This window comes from Hypanus sabinus, chromosome 17 (assembly GCF_030144855.1).
Source record: "Hypanus sabinus isolate sHypSab1 chromosome 17, sHypSab1.hap1, whole genome shotgun sequence".
NCBI lineage: Eukaryota > Metazoa > Chordata > Chondrichthyes > Myliobatiformes > Dasyatidae > Hypanus > Hypanus sabinus.
The window spans coordinates 40,042,098-40,049,978 of NC_082722.1; the positions used below are offsets into that span (position 1 = coordinate 40,042,098).

Below are 7,881 nucleotides of genomic sequence, written 5' to 3' on the forward strand. Positions count from 1 at the left end.
CTTTATATAAGCTGTGTATTTATCAGATCATTCCTGCTTTTACTATATATTACTATTATTTTAGGTTTTATGTGTTATTTGGCATGATTTGGTAGGTTATTTTTTAGGTCTGCGAACGCTCACAAATTTTCCCCGTATAAATGAATGGAAATTGCTTCTTCTCTTTATGACATTCCGGCTTACGAACCATTTCATAGGAACGCTCTACCTTCGAATAGCGAGGGAAAACTGTATTGCCTGGTAGCACTCACATCAACAGTGGCGAAATGCTTTGAGAGGTTGGTCATGACTAGACTGAACTCCTGCCTCAGCAAAGACCTGGACCCATTGCAATTTGCCTGTCACCACAATAGGTCAATGGCAGATGCAATCTCAATGGCTCTCCACATGACTTTTAGACCACCCTGACAACACAAACACCTACGTCAGGATGCTGTTCATCGACTATAGCTCAGCATTTAATACCATTATTCCTGTACTCCTGATTGAGAAGTTACAGAACCTGGGGCCCTGCACCTCCCTCTGTGATTGGAACCTCGGCTTCCTAACCAGAAGACCACAATCTGTGCAAATTGGTGATAACATATCCTCCTCATTGACGATCGACACTGGTGCACCTCAGGGGTGTGTGCTTAGCCCACTGCTCTACTCTCTCTATACCCATGACTGTGTGACTAGGCATACAACCATTGTTGGTAGAATCTCAGGTGGTGACGAGGGGGCATACATGAGTGAGATATGCCAACTAGTGGAGTGGTGTCGCAGCAACAACCAGGCACTCAACGTCAGTAAGACGAAAGAGTTGATTGTGGAGTTCAGGAAGGGTAAGACAAAGGAACACATACCAATCCTCAGAGAGGGATCAGAAGTGGAGAGAGTGAGTAGTTTCAAGTTCCCCAGTGTCAAGATTTCTGAGGATCTAACCTGGTCCCAACATATCGATGCAGTTATAAAGAAGGCAAGACAGCCACTATAGTTCATTAAGATTTTGAAGAGATTAGGTATGTCAACAAATACACTCAAAAACTTCTATAGTTGTATTGTGGCGAGCATTCTGACAGGCTGCATCAGTCTCTGGTATGGGGGAGGGTGCTGCCACTGCACAGGACTGAAAGAAGCTGCAGAGGGTTGTAAATTTAGTCGGCTTCATCTTGGGTACTCGCCTACAAAGAACCCAGGACATCTTCAAGGAGTGATGTCTCAAAAAGGCAGTGTCCGTTATCAAGGACCTCCAGCACCTAGAGCATGCCCTTTTCTCACTGAAGGCACACACGCAGCGATTCAGGAACAGCTTCTTCTCCTCTGCCACCCGATTCCTAAATGGCTATTGAAACCTTGAACACTACCTTACTTCTTTAATATATATTATTTCTGTTTTTTTACACGATTTTTAATCTATTCAATATATGTATATAATAACTGATTTACTTATTTATTTGTTATTTTTTTTCTTCTATATTTTGTATTGCATTGAACTGCTGCTGCTAAGTTAACAAATGTCATGACACATGACACATGTCATGATAATGAACCCGATTCTGATTCCTGAAGCAGGGTTTTAGCCTGTAATTTCCTTTCCTCCCACCGACACTGCTTGACCAACTGAGTTCTTCTAGTTTCATTGTTGCTGTTGTATTCAAGATGTCTTGCAGGAATGACAAAGCATAATCCTCCGGTGCACTGATTACAGAATAATTGATAGGGGCTCCTCTGGTTTGTGCCTTAATAAGAGATCTCTGTCGGCAGAGTATTTTGTGGCCCGTTCCTAGACATATGTTTCTGAATTTATTCTTTTCCTCTTCCTCACACACAGCTACAGATCATCAGAGCTTTCCAATCACTGACCTTTAACAAAAGACAGTAATTGGAGATTTCAAAAGTAAATGCTTATTTTCTGTTTGAAGCAGAAAGTGAATTAAACGAGGAAAAACACTGGCATGTTTTATTCCGCTCTCTTTCCATTGATAGGTGTCTGACAAACAAAATGTTGTCTTTACATTGACGAAACTCATGATAAATATTTGCACTGAGATTTTCAATGGGTCACTGCAGCAGAAAAATAAGAACTGAAAACCAAGCTTACAACTGGGAAGTCCATGCGGTTGCAAATTCTTTGTGATGCCTACTTACATTCACATGAAGAATTAACTTGAAGATTTTTGATGGTAATGGCACGACATCAGAAACTTGCCATGGGGTACACAGAGAGTTCTTGGTGGCTCCAGACAATATCCTTTCTCTATATTTAACATTTTGTGCCTTTTCTGCTAATTAGGGCAGAAGAAAATGGCTGGCAAGAATGCATAAAAAGCAAGGAACAGAGGTGAAACCAAGCTCGGAGGAGGAAAGGGGGCAAACTGGTCCGGCAGTCTAACAGAAGTCATTGGGAAGCAGGGATCGGGAGAATTTAAAGCTGGTCGTAATTTAGCTCCAGGGTTTCAAGATAACACAGAGGGAGCAGAAAATCTGTGAGGAGTCAACAGAGTAAGTTAAACAGTCTGAGACTGATTGTTTCCAGTAGTTGAACTGGAAAAAAAGTGCAATTAAGAGAATCAGTCAGTGTACAGCCAGAGATTAGGTGTTACATGACTGGAGGCTCTAGTTTCTACTGATCTATGAACAAATTCTTCTGTTCCTTGTGGGCCAAACAATGGAATATTAGTGCTCTGATTTCCAGTGTAAGTGGAAAGTAATTTAATTACAACAGGAGTGCCATTACAAGATAAGTTAATTAGTATATTGGAATTTTTGACTATATTCTTCTATATTTAAATGAACTGCAAATAAGCTTCATTCTATGTTAATATTTCATATACATGTGAAAAATCTTCAAGCTGCTGCAACATAAGGTTGATTATGATGCATTTGATTGGATTTGCAGATATACCTGGTATTGAATCATTATCATAAGATGAGTGTAGCGGGGTTTATAAATTAAACCAGAATCCTTGCCCACCATGGCTCAATGAGTATATGTACTACATAATGTGTTACTGATCTACAGAAAAGAAGGTCAAACATTCAATTCCAGGCTTGCCTTGAGACTAACAGATCTCAGCCTAGCTGGTAATAGCCTTGCACAACAAAGCACAGGAATGATTTAAAAAAAGACCGAAGTTGCCTTTTCAGATTGTCAACCAGTATACGTGTTCTGGCATTGCACAACTTTTTATGTTAAAAGCTCCAAATTTTAAACCTCTGCCTTGTGGTTAAAACCTTTCCAGACTTCAGTTTCTCCTTTCTCCAGGATTTCTTTTTGTTCTGTGAAGTGCCTTGGGATGTTTTTTTTTACAATATATTGAAGACATTGTCCAGATGTAGTATGTTGTTTTGATTTCTGTCAGATTGAATTTTCCATCTTATGTTTCTGTGAGTAAAGATATTTTCTATTCTCCAGATGTGGCCTTCTCTCTAAAGGACTAATTGTACCTTCCAGATACTTGTTGCTGCGTTGGGAGAAAGGGTATGCGTGTGCTCTGTTTTATAAAATGTGACACATCAAAGATAATGAGAGGCATGCTGGAATTTCTGAGATTGGAGGTGGATTTTCATTAAGGGCTGTTGCCTGCTTTTAAAGTTGTTCTGCTAGATGTGAAAAATGGCCAGGGGCAATGTGGCTCAGTTAAACAACAAGGCAGATACAGGGAGTCCTGCTCCAAATGATCACCACATTTGGAGGAAAATATCATCCCGTAACAATGTACTTTTGGTGATGATGATGGCCTGAAGCTGGGGAGGAGATGAAGATGACATTTTCTCTCCTACTTACTATTTCTAAGCAGTTGAGCAGCATTTAAATTGGTTATTTTCTGAAACCCATTGGTTTTCACTATAAATGTGGTATACTGCCATAAAGCGATAATATGTTCATTTAACTAAATGCATGGGCATGCACATTTTCCTTCATGGAAATTTAAATGCAGCCATTTCAAAGTGAAAATTATATTTCCCATGCATGAAATTGTCTGCTGCACAATTTTTGTTAGTCTTTATACTGCTTAATTCTTCTCTACTTATGCCTCTAATATCTCAATATTCATGGAGTAAAGTTATTAAGTGGAGTCACAGTGTGAGATGGGCAAGCATGGTTCTACGGATGTAATAAATCATGCCATGTGTTTATAGCAATCCTACTTCTCAGTAAAAGTGGAGGTTTTCATCACAAGTTTATTGTTCTTGTCCAATCGCCCGTACATGATTTGCTAACACATTTTAAAGGGGAGCTAAGAAACAACCTGTGATCTTGAGTCATGCCCATGTGTTTGGCTGATATATACATCTGATTGGACAAGGGCAGCAGACATCCTATCCAAATGACAACAGTGAACCAGTTGAGTTCTTTTAAATTGCAATCAAGTGGTTTCATGGCCATTGTTATCACTACTAGATTTTGCTTTGTTTCAGATTTATTCAACTGAAATTGTGAAGTTCATGGTTGTCAATGCGGGATTTGGTCTTATGCCTTCGTTTCGGTAGTCCAGGTTTCTGAACTGATGATGTTGGTTGCACAACTGCTCGGCTATTGTAACCCCACATTGTTGACTGGTGAAAGGGAATGGCAGATACCAATGTCCTTGAACGGACAATCCTACAAAAAGTAGTGGATTTGGCCAAGATCATCACAGGTAAAGCCCTCCCAAACATTGAGCACAACTACATGAAATGCTGTTGTAGGAAAGCAGCATCCATCATCAGAGATCCAGATCATGTTCTTTTCTCACTGCTGATATCAGGAAGATAAAAAAACCTCAGGAACTGAACCACCACAGTTACCACCCCTCAACCATCATCTCTTGAACAAACAAAGATAACGTCACTTTCAAGGACTCTTCATTTCATGTTCTCGTTAATTATTGCTGTTTATTCACATCTGCGTTAGCAGAGTTTGTTGTCCTTTGCACTCTGGTTGAATGCTCCAGTTGGGCAGACTTTCATTGATTCTGTTATAGTTATTATTCTATAAATTTGTTGTGTATGCCCACAAGAAAATTAATCTCAGGGTTGTGTATAGTGACATATATGTACTTTAATAATAAAATTTACTTTGAACTTCAGCCAAAGGTGGGGGCAGATGAACGGTATATCTGGCTGTAGGATACATTTCTTTTTGTTGTTTGCACTCTCAATGTTACCATTCAAAATTTAAAGTAAATTTATCATCAAAGTATGCATAAGTCACTATGCAGTATCCTGAGATTGTGGGCATTGACAGTAAAACAAAGAAATGCAATATAATCAACGAAAAACTCCATACAAATAAAGACTGACTTAGATCGAGATTGCCCCTCATTCTTATAACTCGAGGCATGGTCTACTCAATGTCTTCTCATTTTAAGTCCCAGCATTCTGCAACCTGTCCGGTAAATCTTCACTGCACTCCCTCTATAGCAATTGTATCTTTTTCTAGATGAAAATGTGATATTGTGCAAAAGTACTAATGCTCTTATTTCTGTTTCCCAACCACCTTCCTATTTTAACTAATATACAATACTGATTGTGTGCACATAAAGATACATGGAGAACAGTGACTGTCAGTGTGGAGTCTAGGGGTATTGTGGTAATGCATGGGGGGGTGACGAAGGGTACTGAGAGGATGTGGAGAGGAGAGGCTGATGTGGATGTAGTGATTGTGGAGCAAATGATATAACCTGCTTTCTGTTTGCCTACGTCAGGATGCTGTTCATCGACTATAGCTCAGCATTTAATACCATCATTCCCACAATCCCGATTTGAGAAGTTGTAGAACCTGGACCTCTGTACCACCCTCTGCAATTGGATCCTCAGCTTCCTAACCAGAAGATCATAGTCTGTGCGGATTGGTGGTAACATATCCTTCTCGCTGACCGTCAGCACTGGTGTACCTCAGGGGTGTGTGCTTAGCCCACTGCTCTACTCTCTGTATACACATGACTGTGTGGCCAGGCATAGCTCAAATACCATCTATAAATTTGCTGATGATACAACTATTGTTGGCAGAATCTCAGGTGGTGACAAGGGCATACAGGAATGAGATATGCCAACCAGTGAAATGGTGCCGTAGCAACAACGTGGCACTCAACGTCAGTAAGACGAAAGAGCTGATTGTGGACTTCAGGAAGGGTAAGACAAAGGAACACATTCCAATCCTCATAGAGGGATCAGAAGTGGAGAGAGTGAGCAGTTTCCATTTCCTGGGTGTCACGATCTCTGAGGATCTAACCTAGTCCCAACATATTGATGTAGTTATAAAGAAGGCAAGACAGCGACTATACTTTATTCGGAGTTTGAAGAGATTTGGCATGTCAACAAATACACTCAAAAACTTCTATAGTTGTACCGGGGAGAGCATTCTGACAGGCTGCATCACTGTCTGGTATGGAGGGGCTACTGCACAGGACTGAAAGAAGCTGCAGAAGGTTGTAAATCTAGTCAGTTCCATCTTGGGTACTAGCCTACAAAGTACCCAGGACATCTTCAGGGAACAGTGTCTGAGAAAGACAACTTCCATTATTAAGGACCTCCGGCACCCAGGGCATGCCCGTTTCTCACTGTTACCATCAGGTAGGAGGTACAGAAGCCTGAAGGCACACACTCAGTGATTCAGGAACAGCTTCTTCCCCTCTGCCATCTGATTCCTAAATGGACATTGAAGCTTTGGACACTACCTCACTTTCTTTAATCTGTTTTTGCACATTCTTTAAAATCTATTCAATATATGTAATTGATTTACTTGTTTATTTATTATTATGTTTTATTTTATTATTAATCTTTTTCTCTCTCTGTTAGATTATGTATTGCATTGAACTGCTGCTGCTAAGTTTACAAATTTCATGTCACATGCCGTTGATAATAAACCTGATTCTGATTCTGAATCTATATGCTAACTTTCAGTGACCTATGTGCAAGGATACATAGGAGGGAGGGACTGCAGATGCTGAAATCTTGAGCAACATGCAAAATGCTGGAGAAATTCAGTGGATCAGGAAGCAGTTAACAAGGGGAATGGACCATAGATGTTTTGGGTTAAGGCCTTTCTTCAGGACTGGAAAGGGGGGAAGCTAGTAAAAAAGGATGGGGAAGGGATGAAGGAAAAGCTGGCGAGTGATAGGTGCATCCAGGTGATGGGGACAAATAGGCAGTTGGCAGATGGGGAGTGTGAATGATGTAAAAAGCTTGGAGGTGAATAGGTGGAAGTGACAAAGGGCTCAAGAGATGGAAACTGATCAGAGAGGGCAGTGGACCAAGGAAAAATTGGAAGGAGGTAGGAGAACTGGAGGGAGTACTGTGTGGGTGATGGGCAGATTGAAAGGGTGGGGGAGGGGAAAGAGAAAGGTCAGTGGAATAAGGGAAAACAAAGGGGAGGAGGGGGAGGGGAATGGTTACCAGAAGTTAGAGAAATCTTCATTTGTGAATCTCCTATCAGATTCCATCTTCTTTATCCCTTTGTCACTTCCATTTATCAACCTCTGAGCTTCTTGATTCAGACCCAAGCCCACCTTCCCTTCCTGCCTATTGTCCCACTCTCACTTGGATCCCCATATCACCTGCCAGGTCTCACTCCACACCCTCCCCCCACTCTTTTGTGCTGACTACCTCGCCTCTGTCTTTCCAGTTCTGAAGAACTCCAAATGTTCTCGACCGCAGATGCTGACTGTTCATTTTGCACTGTATATGCTGACTGATCCACTAAGTCCCTCCAGCATTTTGTCTGTTGCTATCTGCACGGATAATCAGGTTCCTTTGAACATAAGCGGGTCATACTGGTTACTTTGAAAACATAGCTTTGGGCTTCTAGGTGTTAAACATAATGATCTGGAGTAGGTTATTGTCATTGCACTGCAGATCACAGGAAGATTTCTGTTTAACTTTGGACTCCATAATCATGGTGAGAATTGTCCAATA

At 40.9% G+C, this 7,881-nt stretch overlaps 1 long non-coding RNA gene across 1 annotated transcript; it reads left to right on the forward strand.

Moving 5' to 3' along the window:
• The first annotated feature begins 3,043 nt into the window (after nt 1-3,043).
• LOC132407183 (uncharacterized) lies at nt 3,044-6,211 on the forward strand. The gene is made up of 2 exons (XR_009516396.1): nt 3,044-3,369; nt 4,405-6,211. It is a non-coding gene; the product is annotated as an uncharacterized LOC132407183 (long non-coding RNA).
• Nucleotides 6,212-7,881: the final 1,670 nt, after the last annotated feature.